Source organism: Malaclemys terrapin, chromosome 22 (genome assembly GCF_027887155.1).
Source record: "Malaclemys terrapin pileata isolate rMalTer1 chromosome 22, rMalTer1.hap1, whole genome shotgun sequence".
Classification (NCBI taxonomy): domain Eukaryota; kingdom Metazoa; phylum Chordata; order Testudines; family Emydidae; genus Malaclemys; species Malaclemys terrapin.
In genome coordinates this window covers 17,457,215-17,478,341 of record NC_071526.1, presented here as the reverse complement: position 1 = coordinate 17,478,341, position 21,127 = coordinate 17,457,215, and the positions used below count along the sequence as shown (strand labels likewise).

General features: G+C 41.0%; 1 protein-coding gene across 6 annotated transcripts in view; it reads right to left on the bottom strand.

Moving 5' to 3' along the window:
• Positions 1–21,127, bottom strand: part of THRAP3 (thyroid hormone receptor associated protein 3) — a 67,489-nt gene that overhangs the window by 25,019 nt on the left and 21,343 nt on the right. For 3 of the 6 annotated variants that reach the window (XM_054011886.1, XM_054011890.1, XM_054011888.1), the window contains one exon: positions 14,924–15,015. The gene's annotated coding sequence lies outside the window, so the exon portion shown is untranslated. Of the gene's footprint in view, positions 1–9,423; positions 9,605–11,684; positions 11,926–14,923; positions 15,016–20,495; positions 20,589–21,127 lie in introns of those variants that run through there. The other 3 variants (XM_054011887.1, XM_054011889.1, XM_054011891.1) reach the window with 3 other exon arrangements.

Below are 21,127 nucleotides of genomic sequence, written 5' to 3'. Positions count from 1 at the left end.
TTGGAGCTCCCTAACGTTGATATGGAGGGCCCAATCGTCCCGCAGCCGACGGCCTTGCACGCTGAGCTTGCCCAGGTGGGCTCCCCATCCCAGGTCAGAAACATCAGAGACCAGGGTCAGCAACGGGGCTGGGGCCGCAAAGGGAACTCCTCCAACACCAACCTGAGGTCCAACCACCAAACCAGGGACGACTAGATGTGATCCAGCATCCTGACTACAAAGTCTAGGTTGTGCCTGTTGAGGATGTAGACTGATGCCAGCCACACTTGCAGAGGCCGGAGTTGGAGCCGGGCATGATTGCCCATGTATGTACATGTGGCCATATAGCCCAACAACCGCAGCCACGTGTGAGCCGTGGTGAGCGGGTGGTTCTTCACATGGGAGATCAGGTCCGACATGGCCTGAAAATGTGCCTCTGGAAGGAAGGCTCTGGCTCACGTGGAATTGAGAACAGCCCCAAGAACTCTATTAATTGGACCGGCCTTAAGGTAGATTTTTTCTCGTTTATCAATAGGCCCGGGTCGTGGCAGGTGGAACGCACCAGATCAAGGCTCCTCTGCACTTGTTCCCAAGATCTGCCCTGGATGAGCCAATCACCAAGATACAGGAAGACCAGAACCCCTCGACGTTTCAGGTAAGTGGCCGCTGGTGCCATATATTTTGTGAACACCCTGGGGACCGATGAGAAGCCAAAGGGCAGCGCTGTGAATTGAAAATGGTGTCCCCCCCCTCACTATGAAATGGAGGAAACATCTGTGACCTTGGAATATGGAAATAAGTGTCCTTCAAGTTGAGGGCGGCGTACCAGTCTCCACGATCCAGAGAGGGGCTGATAGAGGCCAGGGAGACCATGCAAAACTTCAACTTCTTGAGATACTTGTTGAGGTGTCGCAGGACCAGAATGGGTCTGAGGCCCCCCTTTGCTTTCGGGATTAGGAAGGAGTGGAAATAAACCCCTTTTCTTTCATGTCCCGAGGGACCTCCTCCACCGCCCCAGGTGCAGGAGGTTCTTGACTTCTTGAATGAGGAGTTGCTCATGAGAAGGGTCCCTGAAGAGGACGGGGAAGGGGGGGTGGAGGGGAGGGGAGGCCCGAGAATTGCAGGGCATAGCCCTGAGATACTGTCTCTAGCACCCAGTGGTCCGAGGTGACCCGCCACCAGGCCGAATGGTAGGGATGAAGACTATCAAGGAAAAAACAAGGTGGATCTGGGGACTAGACTGGGGCATTGCTCTCAAGAGCACATTCAAAATGAGTGCTTCTGGCCCTCAGGATGTTTTGCCAGGCCAGGCTGCGCGGGTAAAGGAAGGGCGACAACGACTAAAGCTCGTGTCTCTATCCCTTCTTGCAGACCCCTGTCGAGGCTGCCAAGGCCTTGGTGGCCAGAACTGCTTCCTCGCCGATTGCGGCATATGCAGACCGAGGGAGGGAAGAGTGACCAGAGTGTCCTTTAGGCCATGGAGCCATGCATCAATCTGCTCCACGAAGAGACCACTCCCATCAAATGGAAGATTTTGGCTTGAGGCCTGCATTTCTTGGGATAGGCCAACGGTCTGAAGCCAGGAGCTGTGCCTCATGGCCACTGTCGATGCGACCACCCTAGCTGCCAAGTCAGCTGCGTCCCACCCCATTTGAAGGAAGCACCTTGCTGCTGCAATACCCTCCTCCACCAGGGGGCCAAACTCCTGGGCCAAGTCCTGGGGCAGGGACTCCTTGAACTTATGGAGGGAGTCCCATAATCTGCCCAAGAGGGCCTGGTGGTTCACCACCTGAAACTGAAGGTTGGCTGTTGAATAAATTTTCCTCCCCAAAAGGTTCAGCCTCTTTATTTTTGCGGGCTGAACAGGTGGGCCCCTGCTTGTCCTTTTTGTTGGCCGCAGAGATGATCAGCGAGCCTGGAGGCTGGAGGGTATGCAAGTACTTGAACCCCTGGGCTGGGCCAAAGTACTTTTTCTCAGCTCTCTTGGAGGTGGGAGGGATAGACGACAGGATTTGCCAGAGGTCCTTGGCAATTTTCAAGACCCCACCGTCCACTGGTAGCAGAACACGGGCAGGGGTACATGCCGAGAGCACACTGAACAGGGTATCCGTCTGCTCAGCCATCTCCTGTACCTCTAGGCCAAAGTTTTCGGCCATCTGTCAAAGCAACGCCTGGTGGGCTTTAAAATCGTCTGGTGGGCTGGCACTTGAGGGCCCCGTCACCGCCTCATCTAGGGATGAGCATGATGGCTGTACCACTGGGTGAGGGCCCTGGGCAACAGTACCTGCAGGGCAAGGGGGTTTTGGGGTGGGCACTCGCTCTTCTATCCCGACCTCTGAGTGCACTTCGCGGGCTGAGGCCGGTGCCGCTGGTGCTGTCAACTGTTGCTCCAAGGCGGTGACCGACGATTGGTGAGAACGGGGCATTGGCATCACAGGCATGCCCCACACACTCCAATAGGGCCACTGGCTGTGTTGCCAAGGCAGCATTGCAGAGGTCAATGCAGCCTCAGGTTGCCAATTGCACCGGCGATGCCTTGGCGAGGGGCTGAACTCCCTCTCCGTGCCAGAGGAATTCCCTTCTGGTGACCACGGTGGGGCCATCGATGCCAGCATCTGTCAGGTAACCATCGCCGCTGGACACCGGCACTTCGAATAGGAGGACCAGGGCTGGGGGGACCAGTACCGCGACTGAGATCATGCCCACAGTGCAGGGAACAGGGATCCACACCGAGAACGCTGCTGATAATATGGTGACTGGTGTCTCCACTTAGGTAACCCACGTCGAGAGGGCGGAGACTGCAATCAACCAAGACTGCCAGTGATCTTGGGCGAGCCACAGTGGACCTGGACTACGAAGCCGGAGATCTGCAGTGCGGAGTCAGAGAGTGTTGCTTTGGCTTTGTGGATCGGCAGTGCTCAACTGCCCTCTGGGGGTCCTGACGGCTGGCTTGCCCTTGTAGGGACCCTTTGCCGCTTCCTGCAGTACACACAGTGCCGGTAGAGGCCTCTGCTCTTTAGGCACTGGGAGAGCCTGGGAGGCATCAGCCCAGCCACAAGTCTGAGTCCCCTACCACTCCTGGGAGTAGGTGGTGGATCCCTTGGGGGGTGAGGGGCCCCGATTGGGGAGGCACGTTCATGTGGCTCCGGTGCGGGCAGGCAGACCGAACTGGGTCCTTTGCCCGACACCCCATGGCCTTTCTTGCCCAGTGCTGGGGAGCCATGCTTCTTGGCCTTCTTTTTGGGCACCGGTGACAGAGAGTGGTGCCGGGAGTGTGCTACACACCGAAGCATTAGGCATAGGCCGGTTGAAATCTGAACAGGGCTTAAACCAACTGGGACTCGCCTGTGGCAAGGTCCCAGTTGGGACTCAACTTCTAACTACACTGAACAATTACTTAACACTAACTACTATAAACAAACTATTTATAAGGCCCCTAAGGCTTGAAGTTAGAAGAGACGAAAACCAGTAACTCTTGGTAGGCAAGGAAAAGGTGCGCCGACTAACCACCATGGGCGATAAGAAGAAAGGGCTGGCGATGCTTAATATACCGACACATGAGCATGGCACTCAAGAAGGCGCCACATCTGACCCTACAGATACTGCTAAGGCAAGAATCTCCGATGATCACACACATGGGCGTGCGCACACCTAGAATGTAATCAACATGAGCAAACACTCGAAGAACTTTGTGTATCAAAAGCATCTGAGGGCATTTGGCGTTTAGAAGACAGGATAAATATTGTTTAAACTAAGGAATGGAAAAGCCCTGCAGATCATTCACAGAATTTATGCATACTGGTGAATTTCAAACACAGCCCAGTAGAATGCTGAGCAAGTTGCAATTACTTTTCTCCCTTAATAAGGGCAAGGTCTGTTATGTAAGTTTTGGAGAATGATCCAGTGTTTGCAAAAAGGAGAGATATGTGCAGCATCTCTCAGTATTGTATACTGAAATGATGCAAGGAAAAAATTTATACTTAATTCCATATATTAACATTTTCCTGATGCAAACTTTGTTTGGATCATCCAATGTATCTAATAAGTTGCCACAGCAAGATAGACAACTGAAATTATAACTAGAAAAATGACTGTGGGTTTGTGTTTCAGTTTTACTAACATGGAGTACTGTATCTTTTGGGGACAGATGATAGACACAAGACATTTTAAGAATATGAAAAGGGCAGGAAAAAGGAAACCCCTCGTCTCCAGCACAAGGAGCAGCCATGTCCAGTCTAATGGTTAGAACAAGAGACTAAAAGTGTGATGGAAAGCCCATGAAGTCAACAGAAAGATTTCCTAGATCAACCCCTAAATCCAGATTTCTTGACTTCTCATGTTATCTTAGATTCTTTTTGTGACTACCTGATCTGTTCTCCTAATTTGCTCTGCCTCAGGGAGATTACATAATTCAATGGACTGTTGTAAATATTAGTGCCAAATTCTATCTTCTGATATCTGCAATTCAGACCCTCTAGTTCAATGGGAAATGCATGTGCATATTCCAGGGCAAAAAATGGCTCAATGTTTGCAAAATGTGTTGCAAGTGCTTAATGCTGACCTTTAAAACATTCTTTACATTGCATCTTCATTTGTCTAGAGTAACAGCAGGGGTACAAAACACTACAGTTACAACTAGAAAGAGTTTGCATTTTGAAAAAGTAGTTTTGCCTTTCCTGACATGTCCATTTCAAACAGAGGTCAGCTTTAAACACTACGCTTTTCTGTCCATTTTGGAAAGTGACAGATGCAGACTTAAATCCAGATTCTTCATCTGGCACATCTAGAAATATACATACCAGAATATTTACAGTTCGACTGCTTGGGATACAGGGAAGGAAAATATTGGTAAAGTAAATATGCCTCTTAAGAGATACAAGGAACAGATTATAGAATCAATTTCCTCAAGCAAAACCTCTCATGGACAGTGGCAGCTGTCTCCATAATTTCAAAATAAAAAGTAATATAATCACTTGGAATTTCTTTATAAGTGTTACCAGTTAAATTTTAATATGATCTTTTTCTAAAATCTGTGTTGGCCCATCAATATTCAAGTTGGATCTCAGGACAGGCTGGCATCACTTGCTTACTTCATTTATGGTAAAAACATATGGAAATAATGGTAGCGTAACCTGATCTTGTCAGAGGAAAAGCTCCCTACCATGCTCCATTAATTGCTTTAGCTATAAAATATGAGAGCATAATATGCCAATCCTTAATTACAATGGATAATTGTATTACTTAAAATGTATGCATGCAGTCTCTTCTGCAAATGTATTTATTCAGCTGTCACCACTAAGTTACATATGTGTTTACACTTGAAGAAATTTTTGTCCCACAAATCATGTTAAAACATTAACCAACTAGAAAAAATAAAACTGCCAGATTATTTAATATTCAGTTTTAAATTACCCAACTCCCCATACATCAGTCACATACAAAACCTAGCTCTAAACCCTCATGAATTTGGGACACGAAAATCTGTGTTTTGGAAGACAGTGAAAATCACAGCACTACGCAACTAGATTATGTTGACTCATTAAAATTATAGCTGCCATCCAGAATATTTCCTAAAAAAATTCAATCAAATACCTGCCTCTTAAGGTCACCAAATATTCATCTTACGCATTAACGGATGTATTTCCAATTAAGGAGTCAATCTCTCAGTTACACCGCTCTACTGTAATATGTTGCCAGTGCTCATAGTATTCAGTAATAGGGTTTCATTGCGGAAAGCCATCTGAAAAGTTTTATAAATCCTTATTCCTTGGTCTGTTTAACTTTTTTTTTTTTTTAGTAAGTTTCACATGCACATTTATTTTCAGTAATTTTCTCCATAATCATCTGAACTAGCAATGTTTGATGCAACTGAGTATGAGCAATTTATCAACATATCCTTAGAACAAGACAAGCAACACCGTAGAAGTAGACTATTACTGCATGGTACTTAAATACGGTTGTTAATACCAAATACTTACTAATCAGTACTTGGTTTCAGTTTAAAATATAACCAACAGCACACTGATGTACAATCCAAGGGCTCTTTCAGACATGGTGTTTATGCAGAAAATATTAAAATGAATAGGAGTGGTGAGGAAAAAAGAAATCAGAGGTTCTTAACCCTGAAACTAAAATTCTGAAAGAAAAACCTCTTAGGTTATGTGTCTTATAGCAGATGTTAATGCAGCTTTAAAGATGTTCTGTTAAAAATTTATGTTATGAAAACAGATTTTACTCATGCTATAAACGAACATAAAACTAGACTGAAAAGTATTTTGCCAGGGCTAAAAAAATAAATACCAAAAAGCTATTAACGAAAGGACAACCATTACATGCCCCTAAGCATGCAAGAACTGAGCCTTCTACAAAAATATCCAAATAATTAAATCTCCTTCCCATCTCTCGTTAGCAGTCAGTTAAACATTCATTAGAGCTGCTGCAAGAAAAATTCACAATTTGCAGAATCTGCTTTTGTGTCTTGGAACCTACTTTTGCTTTGAAATCTCGCAATACAAAAACAAAGCCCAGGTGAAAGAATCTGTTTATAATCTTGAGACTCCCTGAAAAATCTGCTCTTCTTGGGCAAATTGAACCAAGATGAATAGCAGCTTTGGGATGTCCCTGAGTTCTTTCTTTTTGCCCTAGAGTAGCAAAGGACAATAATACCGGGACTTTACAGCATATGCAGACCGATGTTATTAGGCAATCGCCTCTTCCTGGAAGGACTAACAAGTTATGATCTGTTTATTTTTATAATTCAATGGCGCTACATTTTTCCAATCAGAAAACAAGCATGGAGAGTATTTTTTTCAAACTGATTATTCAATTGGGTGTTTGCAAAACAAATATTTAGTCATAATTCTTTCAGTCTTAATTATTTTTCATTATACCACGGGGAGAAGAATGTATATTGCAGTGGAGTTTATTGCAGCAAGTAACATGTGAGATACGACTATATATATATTTTTAATGTGTGATATCACAAGTTGCCCTTGTAGTACAAGAAATTAAGATGCTTAAAAACTACCATCTAAATCCCTAAAAATTGTGAGAAAAGATGTTATCATGACATAAAACAGTGCATTTAAAACTTTTGTGCATCAGAAACTGATTTATAAACTGGGCTCCTCAGTAACACACCTGAAATGTGTGCACTACAATATTACTTCTGGGCAGAGGGAAACAGGGAAATGGTTTAAAGCTAAGAGTAATGTTAACTGAATATGGAAAACTGGTCAAGTTAACACAAGGTTCAGTAATCTTTTTGTGGATCTGGTTAAAATAGTAAAACTTGCTGTATGAGACCAGAAAGAAAAAAAGGTGCTACACAGCTAAAAGCCTATTCTTTCTTTACCTGCTATTTATATAAGCTAAATAATTGTATCTGCTGCTTGTGTCCACTTTAAGTGAATTCCAGTGGATTGACTTGAAATGTTTTCATTTCCAGTTGCTCTCTCTGAGTCCAAAGTGTGTGGGATACTCCATCAACCACTATCACCAACACCTTTTTCAGGAACAGCAGGATGGCAGTAACAGAATCAGCACTATACAAAGTGGGGTTATGCCCAAGAATAACAGATGAAGTTACCAAGAGAGAAGTTACTTTAGTTTTTTCATTTTAAAAATGACACATGCTCTGCCTCCCCTTCCAAGAAAAACTGGTAACGGCAAATCTATTAACAATAGTTAAAATATTCCATACTGTAAAGCACATGGAAATATGTGTTTTCTGCTCTGGATGCGGAAAAATAAGCAGTAACAGATCACAGATGAGAAGCATGATCAGCAAAGTAGGAAAGCCCCAAATGATAGCCACTTTTCAATGAGAGAACACTTGTGAAAGGACAGTTTTTACATAAAAATTAAAAGAAAACAATCTTTATAAAATAATTATGTTGAGACATTGGCAGCTTTTCAAATGGCCATTAGCCAAATGTGGACCAAAGGTTAAATTGCCAAACTCAAAGTACAGTGGAAACGAAGGATGTAAGTAAAATATGATAATGGAAGGAATTCAGAAGCCACAGGGCTTAAAAAGATATAAAAGGGCACAAAAGGTGGTCCAAGTTGCACCTTGAACAATTAAGTCTTTAGTGGTTTTCATATAACAAAACTAACATGAAGCTATGGCCTGGTCTGCACTAAAAAGTTCGGTTGACCCACCTATCTCTCAGGGACGTGAAAAATCCGTACCCAAGTGGCTAAGTTAAACCAACCTAACTCCTCATGTATAGAGCGATAGACTGGCAGAAGAATTTTTCCTCTGACCTAGCCACTGCCTCTTGGGGAAGTGGAGTACCTATGTTGACGGGAAAAGCCCTCCCATTGGCGTAGGTAGTACCAACACTGAAGCAGTTGCAGCTATGCTACTGTAGCATTTCAAGCGCAGACAAGCCCTGAGTTCTCCAAAGAGGTTACCCTACTTATGGGAGTCTGAACCTTAACTATACCTTGATCAAGAAATTTGGATCTTGACAAAAAATAATTGACTACCCCAATCTACAACATACTAGACTCACACACTAGGGAGGGGAGCCAGCCTTAATGAAGTCCTGATAACAAAGAGACTACTTTTTACCCAGCACAAAACCAGGTTTTAGAGGGTCTGAAAACACTATCACCTCCTCAGACTACTACTGACCACCTGGAGAAAACACTACCCCTCCCTCATCCCAGGATTAGCTATAGGAACACGACCATACTTAGAATAGGAAGATGCTACACTTTCAACTGTTTGGAGATTTTAAATTTATGCTTCTCTTTCATGCAGAAGATCATAAAGTGGCCTGAGGTGATCACAAAACAGGATCTTAAAAAAAGCTGAATATTGTTTGTTTCAGCAAACTAAATATTTTTAGGGGATTTTTTTTGTTGTCACCATGAGTCTACTTTGGTCTACAACATTTACTAGTTAGTCATTCTTCTGTTTGGTTTAAGTGCCAGAAACTCTCCCCCCTGTAAAGCTGTTTTGGTTGCTTCTTTGACCGTCAATGTAACTGCAAGCAATAAAAATAGAAAACAGAACTCATTCCTAGCAAGTGAGCTGGCTCCTAGATATAGCTCTTTTAAAACAGCCTCTGGACTCAAAGGGTTAAAACAGAAGAGCAAGGCAGACTCCTCTCACCTCACCATGGTAACATTGCATTTGTAAGCTTGGAACAGCTCAACCTAGAGTTCTGTCCTAAAGGAGTTAAATGATTTATTTACCAAGATTGCCTCTGAACTTTATAGTACAAAAATCCTAAGAATATAAATAGTTCCCTCTCTCCATTCCTTGTAGAAACTTGAAATAAATTCTCAGATGCTTGACGGAGGCAACGTTTCGAAGGAATTTATTTACCGTGACACAAGACTCCTGAAGATTACTCTGGTTCTAATGGAAAGAGTTACCTGTAAATGGAAGTGACGGATTAACTAGGAAAGTGTCCCTGGCTGCACACTTACCTTATTGTTTGGACTTCTTGATTGGATGGGGGGAATCCACGTAAAGGAAACCTAGGCACAATGCCTGACACGGCTGATAGAGGAGAGCAGATCTGGAAGTGGGTAGAAAATGAAAACGTGCGTGGCCCTGCGCCTGGGAAGTGCAGCAGAAGCCTGTTGCACGTTGCACAGAGAGCTATGGAGGCTCCTCTTTAGCAATGAGTCTGCGAGAGGTCACATTTCCTTCCTGCTTTCAGGCCTGACGACACTTCAACCTCCACCCCCTTCCACATTTAAAGGGCCAGGATTATTTTCCTCCATTGCAAAGTAGGTCTCGTCTGGCAGCAGAAAAAAGCTTTGTTGATCCTGCCTGATCTGTTGCAGAGAGCAAGGCCGGAATGACTTGTGTGTGCACGGAACTGTTTTCATACAGAGGGAGACAGTTTGACAGCCAATTTTCAACCAAAGCTGCTGGTTTTGTCTGGAAACCGGATTGCAACCTTGTGTTAAAGCTGTTAAGTGTTGAAAGAATCTTCCCAAATGATGGTTTAGTGCAGTGGGTCTCAAACTTTTTTACTGGTGACCCTTTTCACATCGCAAGCCTCTGAGTGCAACCTCCTAATAAATTAAACACACTTTTAAATATTTTCAACACCATTATAAATGCTGGAGGCAAGCAGGGTTTGGGGTGGAGGTTGACAGCTCACGACCCCCCATGTAATGACCTTGCGACTCCCTGAAGGGTCCCGACCCCCAGTCTGAGAAGCCCTGGTTTAGTGAGTCTGATATCTAGGAACAGGATACAGTCTAAAGCTATCTTTCAGAGTCAAACTTTAAGGCAGTTCTACTGATGGATTGTAACTCTTTCAATAGGAGAGAACAAATAGGAGCAGAGGCTCTACATCAACATGCTGGGCAGCTTCAATAATCCACAGCCCAGTTAAAATATGAATGAGTTAAAATACTGCCACACTGTGGAAATCTTAAAACAAATCTTTATTAAAATAAAATTATATATCATGAACTTTTTGACATTTCATTTCTGATTACGTAATCATTTCTGATGATCATTGCTGATTATTATAGGAAGATGTTTGGTACAGGGATCTTGGCTTACTGGTGGAGAAAGGAAGCACTCCAAAGAACTAGTTGCTACCGCCAACATATTCCTCTCCTTGATGGCATCTAGCCTCTGATCAAGATGGGCCACAGCCGCTGGATCCTCAATGCTTCAAAGGAGAACATTTCTTAGACTACATCGTGTACTTGTTGACAAATTTGACCATCTTGTAGTTTGCATATTTCTACAGCATCTACAGTTGTTAGACATCAATAAAATGTGCTCACTCCAAGTTAACTATACTTCTCAAGTGTAAAAACGTGTCTGAAAAGAGTTAGGAATTTTTAGTAATTTTGGCTAAATATTCTGTAGAAAAGTTAAGGGTGTTAAACATCTGAAACCAGAGTTCTTTTATCCACAAGCCAAGAACCCTTATCAATCAAGCAGATTCAACGCAGATTCCCTGTCACATCTATCCATTTGGTCTCCACCTTAACTGCAGAAACTAAGAGATTATACAGGCTACTAGAAGCCTTTGATTGCTCTGTCACCTGAATAAGGAATGAAGTCAGTTTTTTCTTGTGATGGTTACCAAGTCATGGTTTTAAAGGTGAAACGCTGATGCTGTATTTTATTAAATACAAACATTCTGATAAAGATGGCTGAGAAATTCCACACTAGAAGGCCAAGGCTCAAACAAAAATGCAACATGGTCAAGTTCTGGCAGTGCCTCCTGCACTCTGCAGTGCTGATGAAAGGTGTTCTCTCTTTCAGCTAGTAGCACAGGAAAAATGAGAAGTTCCTAAATGAGAGATGATGCATTTCCAATAGCATAATTTTAAAATCAAGTAATCTTGCTAAAAAATAGACAGCATTGTTAAATTAACAAAACTGCTGTGATTTCCTGATTTTAAGGTACACTTCACAGAAAAGGTGCTCCCCTCTAAATTACCACAGATTACAAATAAAGAAACCCCCCAGAAACAAGCCATTTAACTATCTTTTTTAAAACTTCAAGTAAAAATGTTATTCTATGTAGGAATTGCACTGCTTTGTCTTTTTTTGCAGTCTAAACTGCAGAAGTTCCAAGGATCTGGTCAAAAGATTATTTGCTTGACTTGTTGAAAAGAATTCTTGTTCTCTCTCCTGTCAGGCAAACAATTTGAACTAGATACTTCCTGCATAAATGGAAAACAAAATAAGGACATATTTATGGACTTACCCAGGGGCCAAGTGAGGGTGGAGTTGCAGTATCCACAATAGCCATTCCTTTTGGGTTCCGTGTAAATGCTTGCAAGCAGCAGCACTTAGAAGGAAATATTTCAGATATGTCTTTGCATCACTGAGTTCAGGATAATCAATCCAGCCTTACTTAGTCACTGGCTTTCCAGGGACTAACATGAAGCTTAGTTGTTGAGTTCAATTACTGCATCTGATTCATCTATTTCCATATTAAGACACTTCTGCAAATAATTGAAAGCAAAATGTGTACAGCTACCATATCAAAGCATTAGTGTGTGGATACACACAAAATGTGGGTAAAATGCATTTAAATGAACTTGTATTTAGGCAAGGTTATTTTACCTTTACGTTCTCTTGCTATTCTGCAGAAAATATGAAAAAAACATCAGCTAAAGCCTGCTTTTCACTGGGTGCTGTGAGTACCGCTAAACTAAAGGTAACGCAATATTATCTTTTTTGAAAATCGTGAGCTGCATCCAGAAATTCTCTGTACTGTGAAATTCCTATGACAATAATCTGCTGTTGGAACAAAATTTCTTGTCAAAGCTCTCTCCTGCTAAGGGTTTATATGGTAAAGTAAGTTAGAGTTTTCCAGAAGTATGGAAATTTCACTTCGTGCTCAGAACTGGAGTTGACTCTCAGAATTTGGCTTCTCAGGTAAGTAGTAAAACACCATCGCACTTGCTTTTGTCTCCATCCTAGCAGCAAAGTTCCACATATCAAGCTTAACTTCATTTCACACATTAACCAAAAGAGTACACTGGGGGTTTTTGCTTCCACAAGAAATGTATTTGGAGAGCAGGCAAACATAAGCTGGTCACAGTGCTGTGTGCAGGTCTAGTAGTATTTTCACTGACATTACAAAGGATCTTGAAGCACTAAAAACTATATACATTTGGCACAGCACCACTAAAATGCTGCTACCTCAGAGATGGAAGGAAGACAAGCAGAGCTCTGCAGGGTACACAAGAGTGAAATAGGGACAAATTTTGGCCAAGAGCTATGAAATAAAGCCTTGTACTCACAAAAATGCCACAGGGTCTTGAACACCCATGAAGAAGAGGTAGCAAAACTTGTTTTCTAAGGGCCTTGTCCCAGTGTTGCCCTCCACCATATAGTTAAGTGAATGAAACTCAGTTAATCTATCATGGAAGGATGAAGGCCAGAGTCAATCCTACTGCGATTTGAACATGAGGTCTCAAGGTTACTGCAGAGGAAAAGCTGTGGGCAGCTTTCTGCAGAGCACAGGTAGCTATTTTCTGTACTTTATTAAAAACTAGAACAAAAATTTGGGTAGTCATCCGCTAAAAAATAGCTAATTGGGAAATGTTAAACATTCTATTTTAGTATTACTTTCATCATTATTATTAAGTACTTCTATATATTTCAAAGTGCTTTACAATGGAGGACAAGGGTTAATATTCCCATTTTAAAGATGGAGGCAGAGAGAAGTCATGGAAATTGCCTAAGGCTATAACAGACAGTGAATGTCAGATCCAAAAACAGAACACGGGGTCCTGACTCCCAGCGTGTACTTGCTCAGTCCCTCCACCTATGTAAGAAACAGAGAGAACAATACCCTCCCTTATCAAATTTTTATCATGACTAGTCAAAAAATTATCCTTTGATATACAAGCTGCACTGTATTGAAAACCACCTGCTTTTACTGTGTGCAGCTGACAGTATTAACCTTTCTGAGCAATTAAGACATTGGAACAAGTCAAACTGGATGTGTGTCTGAAATGCCTTGTGCCCATTAATTAGGAACATTTTCCTTAGGTTTGGAGGCTCTGTTTCACATTTTGTAATTTAATCAGGGATTTTCTTTCCTTTGGTGTCTCAGCTCACAAATAAGACCCTTTGTTTGCAGGACACCATGAGATTCAAACTAAAAAAAATGGAAGGGGGAGCTTCAGTTGAGCTACTAATCAGGACTTGTTGGCATAGAAGGCAGAGAACTGGTGTTGCAATATGTACACACTGTAAGGGAGGTTAATATTTTACAAGTGTTGAACTTTGGGACTGAACTCAAACAGCTGAAGATTTTTTCAGTGCAAAAAGCAAATCCTACTTTACACGGAATCCTTTAAAAGCCTTGTGGTTCAGACATCCCCACTCATTGTACCTATTCTATCTCCCCCTAACTTTTGAGTTTGTGGTTGAACTATCTTGGATCCCTTTCCTTGCTAAGAGGTATCATTTTAATGGCACAAACATGATGCTCTTTCACAAAATTCATAGCTCATGGCAGAGCAGCTTAATACAATTAAACAAACAGCAATTAGTTTTTCTCCATGATTCTCAATCTAAAAGAAAAGCAAGTTGTTGGTAGGAGTAAACACTTCAAAACTAATTAAGCCCTGCTGTGGTTTAATACCATTTTAAAGATTTCTGGCATTAAAAAAACAAACAAAAAAAAGATTTTCCCCAGCTTTTATTCTCCATGTGGTTCAATCTGACCTCATCTATGGACGTTTCCAGTAACCTAGTGAATTTTCCACTGTCAAGAAGTTATCACTGCTATGCACTCCCATTAGTTGCCACAATTAGTTTTAAACTAATTATTCCAAATATCCTTTTCACCTAATTTATAGGGTTTTGTATTCTGCTTTTCAAAGAGCAACCACTTCAAGTAAATGTTAAGATATGAAGCATTAACACAATAACTGCCATGGTTCTATAAGGGGAAAAAATATTACATGCTACTCTGACCCAAGTTTATGACACAATGCCCAAATAAGGCCCTCGGAAGGGAAAACATGGACTCTAACCCAACAAATATTGATGGGTTGTAAGTACTTAAACAAGCATAAAAAACATTTATGAAAAAAAGATTTTAGGTATCTGTTCTTTCTGGGACATTTAAGGTCATTCTGCAGAATGGGTTCATACCTCGTAAAGCAGTAGCAAATAAGACCGGGAAGTACAAAATCAGCAGAGTACACTCCCAATCCAGGAACTAGAGGAGTTGTAGAATTTTCTTTTTAGACTGATTAAGAGCATACAGGTTCAAAGGTATTACATATTGCCTTGCTTGCACAGCAACAATGCTGGTGAGCAAAACAAACTCCATTTACAGAGTCAGCGCTTAAACTGTGAGGCAGCAATGCTAAAACTATAAAGCCCTACTGTTATACGTTATAGTCCAAATCCCAAAGAGAGGCACTCCCCCAACTCCCTCCTTAGAGATGTTAGGTCTTAATTTTGTAATAAACTTACCTGGTTGCTGGAACACGCACTCACACCTTCCACACCTCAACAGTAACCTGTCACTGTTTCAGCCTCTCCAATTATGAAATCAGGAAACAAATCTGCACAAAAAAGAAACTGTGTTGAAGCAGCTGTATATTTAAGCTATAGACCAGGTTTTATTTTAAGGCAAGAGGTTTTATACACAAAACTGTGGGTTTTATCATTATCAGCTTAAACCTGGGAATTGGTCACCTTCTGAGAAAGGAACTTGGAAAGTCAATCCATTTACCTTCATCCAGTCACTATTTTTTCTCCCTTCTAATCCCAAACTCCAAGCTAACAACGGTCAGTGATCAAGTAGTCACTTCTACCACACTTCCCCCACAAGACAGTGCAAGCAAGGACAGCCGAATTCTGGCACCTACTGTAGATACACCCTTCCTTTCTAGACCAATGTTCATATTTTGTCTTCAAACAGAATTGTAACTTGGTCTGCATTAACAGAGTGCTCATAAACTGTGCTACAATCTTGCTTGGGCTGAGGAAGAAGTCTACTGCATGGTTCTGGCCAGCACAGTGAAGTATGGGATTTCTAAAATCCTTGTTCACGCTGAAACACCAAACTGAGCTGGTTACAACAATGTGTGAAAATGCTTGTAACTAGCATGGTTTGTGCCTCAGCAGGAACAGTCCCTATGGCACTCCCAGCTGCTACCCTATAGCCCAAGGAGTGGCTGTCCAACATCACTACACATAGATCACTGCTTCAGGCATAAGAAACTGTGGCAATTATATCCAGGGCGCCACTTTCAGACTCTTGCTATTTTCACCACACAATAAAATTAATATTGGGTTTAAACCAAAGCAGGCAGAGAGTATTCTATACAAATTAATAGAGATTTCAAATGCAATGTTTATAAAGAGCCTTAAAGATAAAACACACACTGTGCACTAAGCATTAACAAATGGGGAAAAGAGCCAGCCTGACTCTGCACTTCTCAAATCTCCCCAGGTGTGCTGTAAAGGGGACGTGTACCTCCTGGGAAGGGAAAAAGCAGGATGCACCCCAGCCATACTAATCCATGGAGTGGCACAAACGATTATTGTACCTGTAACTTTAGAATGCCTTGGGGATTTATTCCCTTTACATTTAAGTCTTATTTCCAATATAAAGACACATTACAAGATACAAAGGAACAACATTAAGGCTATAAAGGGAGGAAAAAATTCAGAGGCACAAGCATTATTTTGGGACAAAATTTTAGATTAGCTATTTATTTCACAATGATATAAGGTCTTTTGACTAGAAGACAAAACATTTGTGCCAGTGACATCTCTGACACAGATGCATCCATCCCTTCCCCACCTAATTAAGGCCCCATTCTGCCCTCAGTTGAATGGGTGTAACTAGAGTTAGAACTGAGTCCTAAGTCTAAATTGAAAATCTGCTAAAAACTTTCTTTACCAAAGGCTTTTTTGCTGGCATCAATGCAACAAGACAGATTAAGTTGTGACGGCCCATGTTGAACATTTTGTCTGGGGACCAAGTCTGTTAAGCAGTTACAGAGCAATGGAGATTTTTCAATAATAAGCTATGCATTTTAATGAATTTATTTAGAGTAAAGACTAATAGGTTCAAAGCAGCAAGAAAAACTCAATAAGACAGTCATCTGTCCAGGAAATATTAATAACAAATATTGCATTTTATAGTACCTTCCACACAAGACACTTACAATGTTTTACAATCTACTAATAAATTAAACCTTAACTCCACTGTAAGGATGTTATTCCAATTCTAACTATGGATAAACTGAAGCACAGAGGTGAAATGGCTTGCCCAAGGGCCCATAGCAAATCAGTGGTTGAGCTGAGTATGAAACCTAAATCTCCTGACATCCAGTTCTGTGCATTACCCTCCAGATAAGGCTTTTTTTCTGCTCCGGTCTACGTTTACCTATGCACATTAAAGCAACTCCTGGTGTGTATAACTTCCACTACAAGAGGAAATGCAGATCTGAACTATTCATTTGCAGCCTGATCTGAAATGGATGTCCACTGGCACCACCTGTTCAGAAAAACCGACTCAGCTGATAGCTAGTGGTGAAGTCACATTTTTGCTTACTTCTTAAAAACAGACCAGCAGAGAATCACAGATTTTTGAGAGAAAAATAAAAAAGCAACTGCAGACTGAGAATGTCACCAAGTCCCTGGCAGGCTGAAAGAGGGCTCCTCGGTATCGTTTGCCAGCTGCCCAAACCAAACATGTGCTGTGTGACTGTATAACTAAAAATAACACTGTTTAGCAGCCCATCTTATTTAAGTTCACAAGTAGCTGGTGGTTTCAGGTTTAGCACCACTGCTGTCATTTAGTCATTAAATGCGGATGAACTTTCCAGTATTGTTAATCAGCATAGCAAGCGGCCCAGTTTAGGCTCAAAAGTAGTTAAGGCTACTAAAGTTACAGGAAGCTATTTCCTGTTTCCGATTCTTTTGTTTATTCGTCCTTAAATTCTGTTCTTGGATGTGGCTAGGAAGTACCGGGAGACAGCTGAACATAGACAAAGTTCACATCTTTATTCTTTAAAAAGCAACCAAGAGTCCTGTGCTGCTTTTTACAGATCCAGACTAACATGGCTACCCCCTCTGATCTTTATTCTTACAATTTCTGTGAGGGCTGGGGAGGGATTCCACACAGTTGCTATGTTTGACCTTTCATTGGCAACAACAGTTGTCACTGTCATACCTTTAGATTCATCTATTTCCTGAAATGCTGGCACTTAGTTGCTACAGCCCAAAGTTAGGATAGACTTTTCTATCAGATTTTCCCAAATTCTGAGGTGCACCCCTGGAAGAGTACAGACAGTATATAAATTAGGATGGGTAGGCTTTTAACACCATATTACAGTGTGGGAGCGCAACCAGTTTCATTTTCCATGCCTGCATGACATAACTTCTTAATTTGAACCTGTATTTTGTACTTGCTACTTAACCCTGCTCATATAGCCAGCTATTCTGTATTGTTCTCTAAATTATTAATTGTGTGTTTTACAGCAACCTGTACCTCCAATCAGGCATACCATGGGAGTCTGATATTTCCCCTTCTGGATCATTACCAGTGTTATCACCAAGGAAACCATGGGACTGATTGCCAAAGGCACTACCTGAAGCTGTATTACATTTCTACATTTCCATGACTACGGATTGACAAGTTAACTCCCCAGACAAAAACCCACCACTTTCCCCAGGAGCATTTATTTCACAGTATATGCCAGTTCAAAACACATTTCATTGTTAACCTATGCTGGTTTTCCTTTTATTCTTGTTAGTGATCAGAGGACCAGGAGCATGTAATTCTCTTAACATTAAAGGAAACCACAAGCCAAGAGACATAGTTCCTTACTTTATACATTCATGTCAGCATAACATTCCCGTAGAAGACTCATCTATTTAAATATGAATACATCAAGGCTTAATGGGTGAATCATGTATTCAGGTTTCATTACAGAATTCCATATAAAGGGTTGCAATTTTCAGAAAAATGGGACAAACAGTAAATGTAAATGGCTCTTCAAAGATGACCATTTGCACAAGTAAATCAGATCAAAGATTCCTACAGACTAATTTCAACAAGGACCAATAGCGGAAGTGTCTCATTTTTTCTGAGTATGCAACTGATATCAAATTCACAAACCCCCTTTATCCCCCGCCCCCTTTTTTTTTTAAGTCAACTATTCACCACTATGCATCCGAAGAAGTGGGCTGTAGTCCACGAAAGCTTATGCTCTAATAAATTTGTTAGTCTCTAAGGTGCCACAAGTACTCCTGTTCTTCTATTCACCACTAGTTCCACTTACTTTACTAAATGCACAATCTCAACGATTTCCTTTGGGTCTAGGCTATTATCAATGTTTTGTCAATCCTCTGAGAAACCCATAATCATGAGATTTTTAAACACATAATTCCATTATTTTTATTGTGATCTGATTGATGGAAGACAGGGAAATTTGTCTTATGCTCTACGAAAAATAAGCTCTGTGAGAATTTGCTGCCTTTCATAATCTTAATAGAGGAAAAATTCATCCATGTTAGATCAGTTTTCTCTTTTTACTATAAAAACCCTTTTCTATTTTTATAGCTTATTCCCCAGCATACTGATCTCATAAGTATCTTTTTGTACTGATCTTTTATGTATTCCAAACATATTTTTCTTTCAACTAAAAAGCTCTAATTAATTTAATTCTTATTATTTAATACTGCTTTTTATCTTCACGGTAGTTTATCATAAGCATTAATCCAACACACCCAGGAAGTAAGCAAGCTCTATTTTTCCCTATTTTACAGATAGGGAAAGTGAGGCAGAGAGGTAACGCACTCAAGACTGAGGTACTGAAGCTGAGATTATAGATCATTCCAGCCCATTTTTAAGAACGTTTTCATGTGCCAAGACATGGGTCAAATCAAGAACATTTCTAAAGTTTACATGCAGTGTGTTTTTCTAGAACCATTTCCTCTTTTTTTCCTCGTGGCCTCTATTACATTATCTCTCGGGATTCCCTCCCCTCCCAATTCCTTTTTTGGAATATCTTTCAAGGTATCTTTAATTATTACTTTAACACATGTGAAAGGATTGAAACAGAAAAGAATCCCTACATATCCAGGCAAATTCTGTAGACGCTATCAGAGCAGAACACTCTTAGCCTGCTAGATGATACTCAAGAATCCTAGAGAACTTCCATACCACAGATCACCACATGTTGCCAAGCAAAAGCACAGCATACTGGTCTCTACCAAAAGAAACACTTCATTTGTCTTCATATTTGTCTGTAAAGCATCTACCATAAAGCTAGGAACATTTAGTAATCAATGGAATAAAAAAAAAAAGTTAGCTTACATGTACACTTTAATGTTTAAATGGCCACAAAATGACATAGAACCAATTGGGCTCAGCATTCTCAGAGACCAGGAAAACGAATAATGCTTTGTAAAGTTTCTGTAGGAAGATGCGTTTAGTTGGGGAAAGAAAAATTAATTTTTACCTGCTCCCAATCTGGGCAGTTCTGTTTTATTACATTAGCAAATAACAAAAAAAAACGTGTAGTTTGCTTATACTATAGAAAGCACCCAAAATGAAGTACATGCTGCCTACAGAAAGGCAATTCCTTGCCCAAACAGCTCACAACCTAATTATAATTTAATAAGTTCAATGCCAGAAAATAAGTCAGTTTTAGCAACAACTGTTAAACTTTACTTTATTTGCTTAAACTAGCCTTCATTTCATTTTCAGTAAAGATAAAATGCATTCTCCTTTAACATATTTGTACTCTACGAATCTGAACTCCAATAGCATGCTAAACAGAAAACCAAAGAAACAGTTGTTTTTAAGTACAAAATGTACTATGAATAATTAAGCAGTGGCAGGCACTTGCCTAAACAGGGAATTAACAAAACTTCAGAGTAATAATTTGAAACTTCATTTTCTTTGAAAACAGCAACTTTCCAATGTCCAAATTACAGACTTAAACGACTTATATTGCTTCAACTCATCTAGCCCTTGCCCACAGCCACAAAGCTGCATCGTTATCATTTGAAGATCACTTACTGTTGGTTGCCACAACTCCCCAACCTATATTTTCCAAAAAGGAGTCAGGGTTCTATACTGCTGACATGAGTGGAAATGCAGCTGTTCAGTGCCTTCTGAAAACATTCAGTTTGCCAACTTGGTAACTACCTGCAACAACAGGCTTTGGGATTCAACAACTGACTACTAGCAGAGGGAGAAGTGTGATCTTGATTAGACTCCTGGTCCCTATTTTTGGTGCTGTTACTGACTCTTCATCCGATCTTAGACAAGTCACTTACACTCTGTACTTCAAGTTAGCATCTGTAAAAAGTGGTGACACTTGCGTGCCTTCCAGGGAGGTGGCAGGAGAGGCAGGAATCAGAGATGTACTTTGCATCTGTATAGTATTTTGGGATCCTGGAATGGAAGGTGATGTAGGAGTTTAAGGTATTAGCTCAAATTAGGGGCATGGAATAAGAATCAGGTTATTATAAAACAGAATAGCCAGCTACTATCATATTAAGTATGTTTTATAGCATGTTATTTTTCAAGTTAATAATAATCAATCCATGTCCAGTGTGACTGGAGTAGATCAAATTGCATGAGAAACACAAATACTGAAAAACAAGGCAGACATCTCTCTATCTACACCAGACATGAGCTACTAGAAT